This window comes from Dendrobates tinctorius, unplaced genomic scaffold (assembly GCF_039654945.1).
Source record: "Dendrobates tinctorius isolate UK_male_01 unplaced genomic scaffold, ASM3965494v1 ptg000028l, whole genome shotgun sequence".
Classification (NCBI taxonomy): Eukaryota; Metazoa; Chordata; class Amphibia; order Anura; family Dendrobatidae; genus Dendrobates; species Dendrobates tinctorius.
In genome coordinates, this window is record NW_027361696.1 from 6996471 (window position 1) to 7015380 (window position 18910).

The following is an 18910-nucleotide window of genomic DNA, read 5'->3' on the forward strand; positions in this document are numbered from 1 at the left end:
ACTGCAGGCTCTGCTGGCGCAGCCGCCAAAGTCATCGCCGGGGAGCCTCCCCGCGGGACCCACAAGCCTGGAGGCTAGCCCTGCCGGACAGCGGGGTGAAGATCAGAGGCAGTGGGAGGAGCCGCAGGGTGGCCTGTCGGAGGCCGTGGTGCCGGGGAAGGTGAGAGTTCCCCCGGCTCTGCCGGTGGCTCCGCAGGCGGCCCCCCCACGCGGCCTCCCGCTTTCCAACGGCCCTGGTTGTGAAGGGCTTTGCGGCCTCTGCTGGGCCAACCGACACTTTCATCCACCACCCTGAGCCACCCCGCCCGGCGGCGCATCGGCCCGTGTCGCCGGTGCGGAACCAGCCCGCGGCCGGTGCTGCTGCGTCCCAGCTGCCAACAGTGGCCTTTCACCCGAAGCCGGCTGCCACTCCGGCCCCGTCTGTGACTCCGATAGCGGCCTGCCCCGCGGCCGCATCTGCGTCACCCCCGGAGTCGGCTGCGGCCTCCTTGTCGGGCTCTGCAGCCTATCCATCGGGAACCACGGCTGCCCCTGCCCGTCGTCTGGCCCCAGTGGCTGCTGGGCCGCCGGAATCTGCGACCGCTTCGGCCCCGCTCTCAACCCCAGCCGCGTCCCGCCCACCAGACTCCGCGGCCTACGCCGGACCCTCCGTTTGGGTCACGGAGGTCGTACAGAAGAAGAAGGCCAGAGAGCGGGAGGTCTGGAGCCTGCTCCACGAGAGAGGGGAGGCTGGCATTGCGGCTTCCCGATCCACGGGGTGGCTCGTGTATACCAATCTGGAAAAAGGATACGGGTTAATTCGGGACCTCGCAACCGGCCAGAAGGTATACATCAATGTGACTTCCATCTGTCACGGCCGGGCTTTGCGGGAGGGGGACTTGGTGTCGTACTACAAGGAGTACTGTCCCCGCGGCTACTGCGCGGTAGCCGTAATCGCTGAACCCGAAGGCCACAAGGACACCCCAAAAGGATGGGTGGGCGCCAACGATGACCTGGTAGGCGAAAGGCCTCGGTTATGGCGTTCCGGACAGTAGAAGGTAGCAGAAGGGGAGAGTAGTGGGAGGTACACGCCGTAGAGTAGTCCGGGTGGACCTCGCCAACCTGAAAGAAGTTGTCACGTGGTGTGCGCAACGGCGAGTAGCAGTAGGCTGCTCGGAGCATGGTGCTCCTGGTTTGGTTTGGCCACCCACATGTGGCAGGTTTAGCCCAATAACCGGTCCGACAGCAGACTGTGGACAAGCGTCAGGACGACGTAAGTAGGGAGTACGATTGTCGGGACGACAATAGACAAAGGAAGGGGGAGGGGGAGGAAGGTGACTTGATGGACAGACTTGACTGGAAGTAGGAGGGGACGGTTTGTGCACTATAGACGGAGATTGGCAATGACAGAAGGGTAACAGCTGGGAAAGATAGAAAAGGGAGTGCAGTACCTAGAATTGACCACAAGATGGCAGGGGGGAGTGTAGTTCAGGACTTGACATCAGCTTAGGGCTTAAGAAATCGCTTAGTCATGGGGGGCAGGGAGATAGGAACCCAGGAGGGAAATTCCCAGTGAGAGAGGTGAGAGAGGGGATAAATAGGACAGGTTAGGGTTCCAGGTTAGGCTAGTCCCGGGAGGAGCTCAGGAGGAGAAGACTCAGGACTAGAGTTGAGCGAAACGGGTCGAAAAAATTCAAAAGTCGCCGACTTTTGGCAAAGTCGGGTTTCATGAAACGAAACCCGACCCTAGGATAAGGTCGGCCACGAGGTCGGCGACTTACGCGCCAAAGTTGCGTTTCAAAAGTTTGTTTTGCGCTCTTTTTCAGCCAATCAGGATCCACGGACACTGTGGGCAACGTGATGACCTAGGCACGGGTCACCACCATCTTTCAGAAGGGCATGCAAGTGATTGGCTTGCTTTGGTGGGCGTCACAGGGGGTATAAAAGGGCGTGCACGCCGACCACCATCTTACTTCTGCCGATCTTAGTATAGGGAGAGGTTGCTGCTGATTCTGTAGGGAGAGCGTTAGGCAGGGAAGAAGACAAAAGAACTGCTTCTGCTGCTAGCGATTTGGCCTGCACAACACACAAGTCACTGTGTGTGCAGTGCAAGGGGAGGCTATATTGTGGTGTATCAGTGGTGTTGGTTGTTGGGCTGCCTTCTAAGGCTTCCTGACACGCTGGCATTGCTGTTTACCCACTGCTCCGCAAACTGCTTTTTTAAAAGCAATCCAATCTCCCTTATCCTCTAGTCACTTTGGTCACAGCTGTGCCATCGAGCGTGTCACATAGCGCTCAGATATCAGTGGGCCTCACACAATCCAAAAGTGTCCAGTGTCCAAAAGTGTACGCAGAGATTCAAAATCTCCATTATCCTCTTGTCACTTTGGTCACAGGCAGCTGTGCCATCGAGCGTGTCACATAGCGCTCAGATATCAGTGGGCCTCACACAATCCACAAGTGTCCAGTGTCCAAAAGTGTACGCAGAGATTCAAAATCTCCATTATCCTCTCGTCACTTTGGTCACAGGCAGCTGTGCCATCGAGCGTGTCACATAGCGCTCAGATATCAGTGGGCCTCACACAATCCACAAGTGTCCAGTGTCCAAAAGTGTACGCAGAGATTCAAAATCTCCATTATCCTCTCGTCACTTTGGTCACAGGCAGCTGTGCCATCGAGCGTGTCACATAGCGCTCAGATATCAGTGGGCCTCACACAATCTACAAGTGTCCAGTGTCCAAAAGTGTACGCAGAGATTCAAAATCTCCATTATCCTCTCGTCACTTTGGTCACAGGCAGCTGTGCCATCGAGCGTGTCACATAGCGCTCAGATATCAGTGGGCCTCACACAATCTACAAGTGTCCAGTGTCCAAAAGTGTACGCAGAGATTCAAAATCTCCATTATCCTCTCGTCACTTTGGTCACAGGCAGCTGTGCCATCGAGCGTGTCACATAGCGCTCAGATATCAGTGGGCCTCACACAATCTACAAGTGTCCAGTGTCCAAAAGTGTACGCAGAGATTCAAAATCTCCATTATCCTCTCGTCACTTTGGTCACAGGCAGTTGTGCCATCGAGCGTGTCACATAGCGCTCAGATATCAGTGGGCCTCACACAATCCACAAGTGTCCAGTGTCCAAAAGTGTACGCAGAGATTCAAAATCTCCATTATCCTCTCGTCACTTTGGTCACAGGCAGCTGTGCCATCGAGCGTGTCACATAGCGCTCAGATATCAGTGGGCCTCACACAATCTACAAGTGTCCAGTGTCCAAAAGTGTATGCAGAGATTCAAAATCTCCATTATCCTCTCGTCACTTTGGTCACAGGCAGCTGTGCCATCGAGCATGTCACATAGCGCTCAGATATCAGTGGGCCTCACACAATCCACAAGTGTCCAGTGTCCAAAAGTGTACGCAGAGATTCAAAATCTCCATTATCCTCTCGTCACTTTGGTCACAGGCAGCTGTGCCATCGAGCGTGTCACATAGCGCTCAGATATCAGTGGGCCTCACACAATCCACAAGTGTCCAGTGTCCAAAAGTGTACGCAGAGATTCAAAATCTCCATTATCCTCTCGTCACTTTGGTCACAGGCAGCTGTGCCATCGAGCGTGTCACATAGCGCTCAGATATCAGTGGGCCTCACACAATCTACAAGTGTCCAGTGTCCAAAAGTGTACGCAGAGAATCAAAATCTCCATTATCCTCTCGTCACTTTGGTCACAGGCAGCTGTGCCATCGAGCGTGTCACATAGCGCTCAGATATCAGTGGGCCTCACACAATCTACAAGTGTCCAGTATCCAAAAGTGTACGCAGAGATTCAAAATCTCCATTATCCTCTCGTCACTTTGGTCACAGGCAGCTGTGCCATCGAGCGTGTCACATAGCGCTCAGATATCAGTGGGCCTCACACAATCCACAAGTGTCCAGTGTCCAAAAGTGTACGCAGAGATTCAAAATCTCCATTATCCTCTCGTCACTTTGGTCACAGGCAGCTGTGCCATCGAGCGTGTCACATAGCGCTCAGATATCAGTGGGCCTCACACAATCCACAAGTGTCCAGTGTCCAAAAGTGTACGCAGAGATTCAAAATCTCCATTATCCTCTCGTCACTTTGGTCACAGGCAGCTGTGCCATCGAGCGTGTCACATAGCGCTCAGATATCAGTGGGCCTCACACAATCCACAAGTGTCCAGTGTCCAAAAGTGTACGCAGAGATTCAAAATCTCCATTATCCTCTCGTCACTTTGGTCACAGGCAGCTGTGCCATCGAGCGTGTCACATAGCGCTCAGATATCAGTGGGCCTCACACAATCCACAAGTGTCCATTGTCCAAAAGTGTACGCAGAGATTCAAAATCTCCATTATCCTCTCGTCACTTTGGTCACAGGCAGCTGTGCCATCGAGCGTGTCACATAGCGCTCAGATATCAGTGGGCCTCACACAATCCACAAGTGTCCAGTGTCCAAAAGTGTATGCAGAGATTCAAAATCTCCATTATCCTCTCGTCACTTTGGTCACAGGCAGCTGTGCCATTGAGCGTGTCACATAGCGCTCAGATATCAGTGGGCCTCACACAATCTACAAGTGTCCAGTGTCCAAAAGTGTACGCAGAGATTCAAAATCTCCATTATCCTCTCGTCACTTTGGTCACAGGCAGCTGTGCCATCGAGCGTGTCACATAGCGCTCAGATATCAGTGGGCCTCACACAATCCACAAGTGTCCAGTGTCCAAAAGTGTACGCAGAGATTCAAAATCTCCATTATCCTCTCGTCACTTTGGTCACAGGCAGCTGTGCCATTGAGCGTGTCACATAGCGCTCAGATATCAGTGGGCCTCACACAATCTACAAGTGTCCAGTGTCCAAAAGTGTACGCAGAGAATCAAAATCTCCATTATCCTCTCATCACTTTGATCACAGGCAGCTGTGCCATCGAGCGTGTCACATAGCGCTCAGATATCAGTGGGCCTCACACAATCCACAAGTGTCCAGTGTCCAAAAGTGTACGCAGAGATTCAAAATCTCCATTATCCTCTCGTCACTTTGGTCACAGGCAGCTGTGCCATCGAGCGTGTCACATAGCGCTCAGATATCAGTTGGCCTCACACAATCCACAAGTGTCCAGTGTCCAAAAGTGTACGCAGAGATTCAAAATCTCCATTATCCTCTCGTCACTTTGGTCACAGGCAGCTGTGCCATCGAGCGTGTCACATAGCGCTCAGATATCAGTGGGCCTCACACAATCTACAAGTGTCCAGTGTCCAAAAGTGTACGCAGAGATTCAAAATCTCCATTATCCTCTCATCACTTTGGTCACAGGCAGCTGTGCCATCGAGCGTGTCACATAGCGCTCAGATATCAGTGGGCCTCACACAATCTACAAGTGTCCAGTGTCCAAAAGTGTACGCAGAGAATCAAAATCTCCATTATCCTCTCGTCACTTTGGTCACAGGCAACTGTGCCATCAAGCGTGTCACATAGCGCTCAGATATCAGTGGGCCGCACACAATCCACAAGTGTCCAGTGTCCAAAAGTGTACGCAGAGATTCAAAATCTCCATTATCCTCTCGTCACTTTGGTCACAGGCAGCTGTGCCATCGAGCCTGTCACATAGCGCTCAGATATCAGTGGGCCTCACACAATCTACAAGTGTCCAGTGTCCAAAAGTGTACGCAGAGATTCAAAATCTCCATTATCCTCTCGTCACTTTGGTCACAGGCAGCTGTGCCATCGAGCGTGTCACATAGCGCTCAGATATCAGTGGGCCTCACACAATCCACAAGTGTCCAGTGTCCAAAAGTGTATGCAGAGATTCAAAATCTCCATTATCCTCTCGTCACTTTGGTCACAGGCAGCTGTGCCATCGAGCGTGTCACATAGTGCTCAGATATCAGTGGGCCTCACACAATCCACAAGTGTCCAGTGTCCAAAAGTGTACGCAGAGATTCAAAATCTCCATTATCCTCTCGTCACTTTGGTCACAGGCAGCTGTGCCATCGAGCGTGTCACATAGCGCTCAGATATCAGTGGGCCTCACACAATCCACAAGTGTCCAGTGTCCAAAAGTGTACGCAGAGATTCAAAATCTCCATTATCCTCTCGTCACTTTGGTCACAGGCAGCTGTGCCATCGAGCGTGTCACATAGCGCTCAGATATCAGTGGGCCTCACACAATCCACAAGTGTCCAGTGTCCAAAAGTGTACGCAGAGATTCAAAATCTCCATTATCCTCTCGTCACTTTGGTCACAGGCAGCTGTGCCATCGAGCGTGTCACATAGCGCTCAGATATCAGTGGGCCTCACACAATCCACAAGTGTCCAGTGTCCAAAAGTGTACGCAGAGATTCAAAATCTCCATTATCCTCTCGTCACTTTGGTCACAGGCAGCTGTGCCATCGAGCGTGTCACATAGCGCTCAGATATCAGTGGGCCTCACACAATCTACAAGTGTCCAGTGTCCAAAAGTGTACGCAGAAATTCAAAATCTCCATTATCCTCTCGTCACTTTGGTCACAGGCAGCTGTGCCATCGAGCGTGTCACATAGCGCTCAGATATCAGTGGGCCTCACACAATCCACAAGTGTCCAGTGTCCAAAAGTGTACGCAGAGATTCAAAATCTCCATTATCCTCTCGTCACTTTGGTCACAGGCAGCTGTGCCATCGAGCGTGTCACATAGCGCTCAGATATCAGTGGGCCTCACACAATCCACAAGTGTCCAGTGTCCAAAAGTGTACGCAGAGATTCAAAATCTCCATTATCCTCTCGTCACTTTGGACACAGGCAGCTGTGCCATCGAGCGTGTCACATAGCGCTCAGATATCAGTGGGCCTCACACAATCTACAAGTGTCCAGTGTCCAAAAGTGTACACAGAGATTCAAAATCTCCATTATCCTCTCGTCACTTTGGTCACAGGCAGCTGTGCCATCGAGCGTGTCACATAGCGCTCAGATATCAGTGGGCCTCACACAATCCACAAGTGTCCAGTGTCCAAAAGTGTACGCAGAGATTCAAAATCTCCATTATCCTCTCGTCACTTTGGTCACAGGCAGCTGTGCCATTGAGCGTGTCACATAGCGCTCAGATATCAGTGGGCCTCACACAATCTACAAGTGTCCAGTGTCCAAAAGTGTACGCAGAGATTCAAAATCTCCATTATCCTCTCGTCACTTTGGTCACAGGCAGCTGTGCCATCGAGCGTGTCACATAGCGCTCAGATGTCAGTGGGCCTCACACAATCCACAAGTGTCCAGTGTCCAAAAGTGTACGCAGAGATTCAAAATCTCCATTATCCTCTCGTCACTTTGGTCACAGGCAGCTGTGCCATCGAGCGTGTCACATAGCGCTCAGATATCAGTGGGCCTCACACAATCCACAAGTGTCCAGTGTCCAAAAGTGTATGCAGAGATTCAAAATCTCCATTATCCTCTCGTCACTTTGGTCACAGGCAGCTGTGCCATCGAGCGTGTCACATAGCGCTCAGATATCAGTGGGCCTCACACAATCTACAAGTGTCCAGTGTCCAAAAGTGTACGCAGAGATTCAAAATCTCCATTATCCTCTCGTCACTTTGGTCACAGGCATCTGTGCCATCGAGCGTGTCACATAGCGCTCAGATATCAGTGGGCCTCACACAATCTACAAGTGTCCAGTGTCCAAAAGTGTACGCAGAGAATCAAAATCTACATTATCCTCTCGTCACTTTGGTCACAGGCAGCTGTGCCATCGAGCGTGTCACATAGCGCTCAGATATCAGTGGGCCTCACACAATCTACAAGTGTCCAGTGTCCAAAAGTGTACGCAGAGATTCAAAATCTCCATTATCCTCTCGTCACTTTGGTCACAGGCAGCTGTGCCATCGAGCGTGTCACATAGCACTCAGATATCAGTGGGCCTCACACAATCCACAAGTGTCCAGTGTCCAAAAGTGTACGCAGAGATTCAAAATCTCCATTATCCTCTAGTCACTTTGGTCACAGGCAGCTGTGCCATCGAGCGTGTCACATAGCGCTCAGATATCAGTGGGCCTCACACAATCCACAAGTGTCCAGTGTCCAAAAGTGTACGCAGAGATTCAAAATCTCCATTATCCTCTCGTCACTTTGGTCACAGGCAGCTGTGCCATCGAGCGTGTCACATAGCGCTCAGATATCAGTGGGCCTCACACAATCCACAAGTGTCCAGTGTCCAAAAGTGTACGCAGAGATTCAAAATCTCCATTATCCTCTCGTCACTTTGGTCACAGGCAGCTGTGCCATCGAGCGTGTCACATAGCGCTCAGATATCAGTGGGCCGCACACAATCCACAAGTGTCCAGTGTCCAAAAGTGTACGCAGAGATTCAAAATCTCCATTATCCTCTCGTCACTTTGGTCACAGGCAGCTGTGCCATCGAGCGTGTCACATATCGCTCAGATATCAGTGGGCCTCACACAATCTACAAGTGTCCAGTGTCCAAAAGTGTACGCAGAGATTCAAAATCTCCATTATCCTCTCGTCACTTTGGTCACAGGCAGCTGTGCCATCGAGCGTGTCACATAGCGCTCAGATATCAGTGGGCCTCACACAATCCACAAGTGTCCAGTGTCCAAAAGTGTACGCAGAGATTCAAAATCTCCATTATCCTCTCGTCACTTTGGTCACAGGCAGCTGTGCCATCGAGCGTGTCACATAGCGCTCAGATATCAGTGGGCCTCACACAATCCACAAGTGTCCAGTGTCCAAATGTGTACGCAGAGATTCAAAATCTCCATTATCCTCTCGTCACTTTGGTCACAGGCAGCTGTGCCATCGAGCGTGTCACATAGCGCTCAGATATCAGTGGGCCTCACACAATCTACAAGTGTCCAGTGTCCAAAAGTGTACGCAGAGATTCAAAATCTCCATTATCCTCTCGTCACTTTGGTCACAGGCAGCTGTGCCATCGAGCGTGTCACATAGCGCTCAGATATCAGTGGGCCTCACACAATCTACAAGTGTCCAGTGTCCAAAAGTGTACGCAGAGATTCAAAATCTCCATTATCCTCTCGTCACTTTGGTCACAGGCAGCTGTGCCATCGAGCGTGTCACATAGCGCTCAGATATCAGTGGGCCTCACACAATCCACAAGTGTCCAGTGTCCAAAAGTGTACACAGAGATTCAAAATCTCCATTATCCTCTCGTCACTTTGGTCACAGGCAGCTGTGCCATCGAGCGTGTCACATAGCGCTCAGATATCAGTGGGCCTCACACAATCCAAAAGTGTCCACTGTCCACAAGTGTGTGCAGAAATTCTAAATCTCCCCTGTCCTATAGACACCTTGTACCTTGTTTTACATTACTATATAGTTTGTTGGATTTTGTCTACATTTCTACCAAAAATGAGGAAGGTTGGTGGAAGAGGCCGTGGAATTGGGCGGGGGTTGGCAGCTGGTAATGATGGTGTTGGTGGTGGATCTGATGGTAGTGGCAAGAGCAAAATAGGACCGAATGCAGGAGGTGCTGACCCTGCGTCATCGTCTGGCTACATAAGGCCTCGAACGCTTAGTTTTCTAGGAGTTGGCAAACCGCTTTTAAAGGCAGAGCATCAGGAAAAAGTTTTATCTTACATTGCTGACTCAGCCTCCAGCTCTATCACCTCCTCTTCTTCAGTTGTAAAAAGTAAAAGCACTGAGTCGTCATTGGAGGCTCATGTTCATGAACCACACCTTTCCTTGTGTCCTTCACCCCAACCAAGATTGAAGGATGACACAGGCCATACTACTGATTACTCCATGGAGCTGTTTTCACATACCATGCCTGGATTATCAAGTGAAATGGTGAATTACCCAGGCCAAGATGAATCTGACATGGAGTGCACTGATGCACAGCCGCTGATGGATGATTCTGCTGGTACATTCACTCAGAGCACTACATTGTCCTCGCAGTGTACAGAGCCAGATTTTGACCCTGATGAGACTCAGGTGCCCCTTCCCGCACACTATACCACCATACACGGTGACACAGAGAAAGGTGCACATGACATAGAAGAGGAGGTGATGGATGACCCAGTTGTTGACCCAGATTGGCATCCATTGGGGGAAGAGGGTGCTGCTTCCAATAGCTCAGATGAGGAGCATCCACAGCAGACATCGACATCGCAACAGCTGTTATCTGGCAGGCCCGGAGCACTCCAAAGACAGGTTCCAAACATCAAAAGAGTTGCTGGACAGCTTGTCCAGAGGGTCAAAAGATCACAGCGTGCTAGGCCGCAAAATGTCTGCCAAAGTAGGAAGAGTGCAGTGTGGCACTTTTTTTAACAAAATCCTCATGATCAGGCCAAGGTTATCTGTAAGAAGTGCGCAAAGACCTTTAGCCGAGGGAAAAATCTGAAAAATTTGAATACCAGTTGCATGCTTAGACATTTAACCAGCATGCACTTGCAAGCGTGGACACAACACCAAACCTCAAGTGCCACATGTGCAACTGATCACAACGAAGGTAGTCAGCAACGCTACATTGTTTCCCCCACTGTAAGCCCACCGGTTAGCACAGCAGCAAATGTTGAGGTGTCGTTGCAAGGCCACAGCAGTCAGGGAATCCCACTGTTATATCAACGAAAGACTGATTCTAGGCCATCAGAAAGAACACCAACTCCATCACCATCATCAACCCTCTCTCAGTCCGCCCTGTCCACCGCTACTTCCACCATATGCAGCTCTCAAGTCCAGCTCACCCTCCCAGACACTATGAGTAGGTCAAGAAAGTACTCAGTCTCTCATCCGCGTACACTGGGTTTGAACGCCCACATTGCCAAACTAATCTCGTTTGAGATGATGCCCTTTCGGTTGGTGGAAAGCACAGCTTTCCGCGAACTCATGCCCTATGCAGTACCATGCTATGACCTACCCAGTCGCCACTTCTTCTCTCGCAAAGCCATCCCAGCCCTCCACCATCATGTGAAAGACCGCATTGTCCATGCACTCAAGCAGTCAGTGAGCGGAAAGGTGCACCTCACAACTGATGCATGGTCCAGTCGGCATGGCCAGGGCCGTTACGTGTCCATCACTGCGCACTGGGTTAATGTGGTGGATGCAGGGTCCACAGGGGACAGCGGTGGTGGGACAGTGCTGCCTAGCCCACGGTATAGGAAACAGTTGGCTGTAGGCGTTCGACCCTCCTCCTCCTCCTCCTCCAGAAGCGAAAGCTCGTCCACAGAGCGCAGTCGTACGAGCACTCCATCTGCAGCTTCCACTGTTGCACACGATGTGTCCCCCTATCGAGCAGCTAGTGGAAAGCGTCAGCAGGCTGTGTTGCAGATGATGTGTTTGGGCGACAGACACACCGCCGAGGTGCTGGCCGAGTACTTGAAGCGACAAACTGAGTCATGGCTGGGCAGTGTACATCTTGAGGCAGGCAAGGTAGTTAGTGATAACGGCCGTAATTTTGTGGCAGCCATAGCCCTTTCAAAACTCAGCCACATACCTTGCTTGGCTCACACATTGAACCTGGTGGTGCAGTGCTTCCTCAAAAATTATCCGGAGTTAACAGCCCTGCTCCAGAAGGTGCGAAGACTGTGCGCGCACATCCGCCGGTCGCCTGTACACTCCGTTCGTATGCAGAAGCTGCAGCGATTGCTCCACCTTCCCAACCACCGCCTCATTATCGACATTGCAACAAGGTGGAACTCCACCCTGCACATGGTGGAGCGGCTGTGCGAGCAGAGGCAGGCCATAATGCATTTGTGGGAGGATACACGGCCAGGCACTTTGAGAGCAGACATGGAGTTGACAGGCGTGCAGTGGTCGAAGCTGAAAGACCTTTGTAAAGTCCTTCAGTGTTTTGAGGAATGCACACGGCTGGTAAGCGCAGACGACGCCATCCTAAGCATGAGCATCCCACTTATGCGTCTGCTCATGCAAACTTTGACGCACCTTAAGGAGCAGGCGTCTGCAGCCAATGTTGATGAGGAGGAAGAGGAGGAGGGAATCCTTGATGACATTCAGCCATTGTCTGCTCAGGGACCTCTCCTGGACGAAGTGGAGGAAGAAGAGGAGGAGGAGGAGGAGGATGATGGGGATGATTACTTAGGGGAGGAGGATGCATCTCGTGGGGCAAGTGAAAATGTTGGCGTGGCAAGGTCTGGTACAGGGTTTGTGCGTGACTGGAGGGATGTGGATTTGCCAGAAAGTGCTCCTCCACCCAGCACTCGCAGTGCATCATTGACACCGGGAACATTGGCCCACATGTCAGATTATGCCTTGCGGATCCTAAAAAGGGACCCCCGCATTGCCAAAATGATGAACGATGACGACTACTGGTTGGCCAGCATCCTGGATCCACGCTATAAAGGCAAATTACAAAACATCATGCCACAGGAGAACCTTGACCTAATATTGGCTAATAAACAAGCAACTCTGGTAAATCGGTTGCTTGAGGCATTCCCAGCACACAGCAGCGGTGATGGTTCTCACACGAGCCGTACGGGCCGGGGGCAGCTTGGCAGAGGTGTTCGTGGTGCACACAGCAGAAGTGGCGTTGGAGACAGGGGTTTCATGACAATGTTGTGGACTGATTTTTCAAATACCGCTCACACAACTGGTAATACTGCATCGATGGAAAGTGACAGGAGACAGCAGTTGTCAACTATATTTACAAACTACTTTTCCTCCCATATTGATGTTCTCCCACACGGGTCATTCCCCTTTGACTATTGGGCCGCTAAACTGGACACCTGGCCTGAATTGGCCCAATATGCCTTACAGGAGCTCGCTTGCCCAGCTGCAAGTGTGCTATCGGAAAGAGTCTTCAGTGCAGCTGGATCAATCCTTACAGAAAAAAGGACCCGTCTGTCAACCCAAAATGTGGATGATCTAACCTTCATTAAAATGAACCACGCATGGGTTTCCAAGGATTTTGTCCCACCTTCCCCTGATGACACATAGGGTGACAGAAAAATGGCTTGCTTTGGTCCACCTCTTCCTGGTACTTCACCTATTTCTCCTTTTGCATCAGCTGAATGTCCAACATCAACATATGCCACTTTCTAAAACTCCCTAACTGTGCTGCCTCCCCCCCCATGGCCGGGGTCACCACCTACCGCACGACACCGTGCGAGTGCCGTTGCCCTGGACAGGTGGGTAGGCCGACTCTTGGGCGCGGGCACTGGCACAGGGTCCCTCATAGTGCAATCAAGTGTCTCTGACGGCGGTGGTGCACACCCGCCGTCAGACACACCGCTGTACTATGAGGGGCCCAGTGCCAGTACCGACGCCCACGAGTGGGCCCCCCTTGCTTGGGCAGGGCCCCAGCATTTGCAATCTTTACCTCTCCCTGCTCCTCCTCTGTGTAATCTGGGCCGTCAAATCCATACTGTGCCTGACACCGTCTGAGCCTGCCTCCTGAGACATATATTTTGAATGTGTACGCTATCCATACATGTTATCCGGGGATACGGTACCCTTTCTAACCTTTGTGCAATGACGTGCAATCCATACTGGGCCTAACACCGTCTGAGCCTGCCTCATGCTGTATAGACATATATTTTGAATGTGTACGCTATCCATACATGTTATCCGGTGATACGGTACCCTTTCTGACCATTGTGCAATGACGTGCAATCCATACTGGGCCTAACACCGTCTGAGCCTGCCTCATGCTGTATAGACATATATTTTGAATGTGTACGCTATCCATACATGTTATCCGGGGATACGGTACCCTTTCTAACTTTTGTGCAATGACGTGCAATCCATACTGGGCCTAACACCGTCTGAGCCTGCCTCATGCTGTATAGACATATATTTTGAATGTGTACGCTATCCATACATGTTATCCGGGGATACGGTACCCTTTCTAACCTTTGTGCAATGACGTGCAATCCATACTGGGCCTAACACCGTCTGAGCCTGCCTCATGCTGTATAGACATATATTTTGAATGTGTACGCTATCCATACATGTTATCCGGGGATACGGTACCCTTTCTAACCTTTGTGCAATGACGTGCAATCCATACTGGGCCTAACACCGTCTGAGCCTGCCTCATGCTGTATAGACATATATTTTGAATGTGTACGCTATCCATACATGTTATCCGGGGATACGGTACCCTTTCTAACCTTTGTGCAATGACGTGCAATCCATCCTGGGCCTAACACCGTCTGAGCCTGCCTCATGCTGTATAGACATATATTTTGAATGTGTACGCTATCCATACATGTTATCCGGGGATACAGTACCCTTTCTAACCTTTGTGCAATGACGTGCAATCCATACTGGGCCTAACACCGTCTGAGCCTGCCTCATGCTGTATAGACATATATTTTGAATGTGTACGCTATCCATACATGTTATCCGGGGATACGGTACCCTTTCTAACCTTTGTGCAATGACGTGCAATCCATACTGGGCCTAACACCGTCTGAGCCTGCCTCATGCTGTATAGACATATATTTTGAATGTGTACGCTATCCATACATGTTATCCGGGGATACGGTACCCTTTCTAACCTTTGTGCAATGACGTGCAATCCATACTGGGCCTAACACCATCTGAGCCTGCCTCATGCTGTATAGACATATATTTTGAATGTGTACGCTATCCATACATGTTATCCGGGGATACGGTACCCTTTCTAACCTTTGTGCAATGACGTGCAATCCATACTGGGCCTAACACCGTCTGAGCCTGCCTCATGCTGTATAGACATATATTTTGAATGTGTACGCTATCCATACATGTTATCCGGGGATACGGTACCCTTTCTAACCTTTGTGCAATGACGTGCAATCCATACTGGGCCTAACACCGTCTGAGCCTGCCTCATGCTGTATAGACATATATTTTGAATGTGTACGCTATCCATACATGTTATCCGGGGATACGGTACCCTTTCTAACCTTTGTGCAATGACGTGCAATCCATACTGGGCCTAATACCGTCTGAGCCTGCCTCATGCTGTATAGACATATATTTTGAATGTGTACGCTATCCATACATGTTATCCAGGGATACGGTACCCTTTCTAACCTTTGTGCAATGACGTGCAATCCATACTGGGCCTAACACCGTCTGAGCCTGCCTCATGCTGTATAGACATATATTTTGAATGTGTACGCTATCCATACATGTTATCCGGGGATACGGTACCCTTTCTAACCTTTGTGCAATGACGTGCAATCCATACTGGGCCTAACACCGTCTGAGCCTGCCTCATGCTGTACAGACATATATTTTGAATGTGTACGCTATCCATACATGTTATCCAGGGATACGGTACCCTTTCTAACCTTTGTGCAATGATGTGCAATCCATACTGGGCCTAACACCGTCTGAGCCTGCCTCATGCTGTATAGACATATATTTTGAATGTGTACGCTATCCATACATGTTATCCAGGGATACGGTACCATTTCTAACCTTTGTGCAATCACGTGCAATCCATACTGGGCGTGAGAACGGCTGGCGAGCTGTTAAGCAAGCTACAGCACCTGTCCAGACAAGTACAGGGATTCCCTAGCGAGTAGACTTATTTGATTGTCTTCAATGTTGGGACAGCAATTTTTGGGGAGCACTATACTCTGGAGAATGATAGATGGGGCCCACCATACACTGGAACATTCCAAAGGTGGACATCAGACACTGGAGCATCATTTACAGGGCCCATTATACACTAGAGCATTAGAAATGGGGCCCATTATGTTTGGAGCATTATTTGGGCCCATAAGACAGTGGAGCTTCATCCATGGGGACCAACATATACTGTAGCATTATGTGGAGCTCATCATATACTGTTTCAAACATTATATGGGACCAATGATTCTGTATGGAGAAATAGATGGGCCTCGTCATAAGATGTAAAAAGTGAGGTATTTTTCATTGTACTATACCGCTATTTCTCTGCCGTATCGGAGCATGATGAGTTGTGGTATGTGTTAAAGGGGCGCTCTTTCGCCCAGGGCACATGAAAATCTGGAGCCAGCCCTCCCCCCCCACAGTTTGTAGCCAAATAACCCCCATTTTTCAGTGCGTAACTTGTAATATGAAGTTAATTAAGGTTGACAAGCTTAAGAAAGAAGAATTGATGCTTTTGGCATTCAAATGGGCACTGTAGGTGTGTTTCCTGTCCTCCTCTCACTGCCGACTTTTATTCCCCATTGACTTACATTGGGTTTCGTGTTTCGGGACGACCCCGACTTTTCCCTATAATCGGACGATCTTGCTCGACCCGACTTTTGGAAAAGTCGGGTTTCACGAAACGAAACGCGACCCTAAAAAACCAAAAGTCGCTCAACTCTACTCAGGACAGAAGACTGAGACCGGTGGAAAAGTTTGACCAGGGGACTGACAGGAAAAGACAGTCAGGGGGGTGGCCCTGACACAACGGACCGCAGGACAGACAAGGCCCCGGGGGTACCGATTGGACGACAACCTTGGGCAGATGAAGCGCTGGCGGTAGATTGGTCTAGGACAGCCCCAGCGAAAGATCCGTGAGGGACGTCACTTCGACAGAAGGAAAGGTGAAGGTGCCCGGGCCTGGAAACGGAGAACTGTAAAGGAACTGCGGTGCATGTCTATGGTCGTCAGGAGGACGGCCAATAAACCCAGATCTGATACAACTGAAATCTGCCTCCGTCTCGTCTTTGCATCGCCTGGTGTCTGTGCCGTCTGGACGTGGTAAGCAGTGGACCACCCCCCAATCTGGCCCCTACCACAGTAGCCTGGTAGCTCTATCAGGTTTCCATGGACAGACTTAGCCCAAGCCACTCTGTCTACTGGGTCCCAAATGTTGTCACGGTTTTCATCTTTTAAACCCTGATCAAGGATTTGGACTTACACAGGGACCTCAGGGCTGGGGCCCTTAGAAGGCTGCTGACCAATGGACCAAGCTGGTGGCAAGGTGTAACAAGAGTCATTACCAGGAGGTCAAAGTCAGGGACAGAATCAGAGCAAGCAGGTGGTGAGAGCCGAGGTCAGAAAATAGAGTACTCAAAATAGCAACACTGGGACAGGGATGTGGACCAGGTAAGCTGAACTTAATAACTGGCAGTGCGGAACAGTGATACAGAAACTTAAAGAGGTAGGCTCAAGCTTGAAAATTATACCCTATCCAAAGTTAGGGGATAACTTAGCCCTGGGATACACACCAGTCCAGAGCCTCTGAAGAACACTGTGAATGGAGCGGAGGTTGATTATGCCATTCATTTAAAATGGGAGCACTGAAGTAAGAGGAGCAGAGCTCTTGGCTGGTTTTCAGCACTTACCAAATCATTTTTGGTACAGTAGTGCGCGTGATCAACCTCTTCAACATTCACACAAGGCTCTTCTCGGGACTGGAGGGGTCACAGTGGCTGAGAAGTTATCCTCTGTCCTTGGATAGGGAGATTGTCACATTAGGTAGCAGCAGTCACGTCCAGGGTTCAGTCAGCAGGAAGCAAACGCAAAACAAAAACAGAAGCAACTCTCAAGCTGAGTGGATGGCACCAAAGTCCCAGAGAAGCACAGAATTGCTGAGTAATCGACCCGTGTTGCCCTCAGCAGTGTGACAGAAACTGAAACAGGCGTTGTGGATGTTATGTTATGTCATCACATTCACCCATTTATAGTACCACGTTCAACAGAGGGCTGCGGTGCCACTGCACCATCTCACAACATTCAAGTCTCCATGAGATGGCCACTTACTCAGGGGTCAGTGTGAATATGGCCGTGTATCGTCACACATTATAAGAAGCCCCAGTGCTTATGGATGTTGCAATTACAACCTGAATGCTGGCATTCATAAAGACGACAGCCCCTTCAGGCTGACAATGGCCGCCACTATACACCTTCTGATCAAGATTACCGGCACCATTACAAAAAATGTAAGGGTATGTGGGTCGCCCTCCCAGGGCTGTGGGGTACTCGGTACCGGGCCGGTGTCAGGGGAATGTGTCACAGCAGAAGTGACCCGGTCCGTGGCCCTGGGCGCCCAAGTAATGGGGATTGTAGTTAATGGAATGGAATAGTTTGTGACGCCACCTGTGGTGTTCGGCAAGGGAGATGTTAAGCCGACGCTGCAGACAGCTCCGCTGGGACAGATGGTGTGGTGCAGCAGTGATGGTACAGCCCTCCACAGGCAGGGTTAATGTCCCAGGGCAGTGTAGCGGTGGTTGGCACGGTGATGTAGCAGTGCCGTAAGGGTAGGAAGCAGACAAGACACAGCGGGGTGCAATTTCTGTACCTTTACTTGATAACTGCAGTCCAGGGTCCTGATTACAGATGGTATTGGAGCAGGCTAGCCTGGAAGCAACTCAGGGATTCTCTCTCACAGACGGGCTGTGCAGTCTCCTTCCTAGCACTTTGTGGTGTGAAGCGCTCCAGTACTTAGTTACTCTAGAGTTCCTCCTGTCAGATGTTCCCAAGAACCTCACTTGCACGGCAGACAGCTGTAGCCTCTCTCGGGGACTCCTCTTTAGTCCTGGCTCTCTATTCAAGCTGCTGTTATGCCTCAAGTCTTAGATGGGAGTAGGGCATTTACAGCCTCCTACTCCTCTGGTATCTGCTGTAAGACCGTTAGTATCCGTACAGCCGTGGAGACCAGGCTCCAGTTCGTGCGCTCTCAAGCTGAGGGAGCTCTCCTTCCTAGCTCAACCTCCAGCTTCTTTCTATCCGTCTGCACACTTCACCCTCCGCAGACTAACTCACCACTCCTTCCTCTTGGCCCTCAGAGGGCACCCCTCCCCTTAATCCTGGTTCAGAGTTCCCTCTGGTGGCCTGGAGTGGAACTGTGTTGCATGCATGGATTGACTGCGAGAGAGACCCATCATTGCCTCCAAGCCTGGCATTACCCTCCCCTGGAGGAAGGCAAAGCCACTGTGGCGACCATACTCCTGGGGGCGCCACATTCCCCCTAGTGCAAGTCAGCACTCCTGGGCTGAACAAAACATTAAACATGAAAGACATATAAACAATTGAACAATAATAATTTGTAC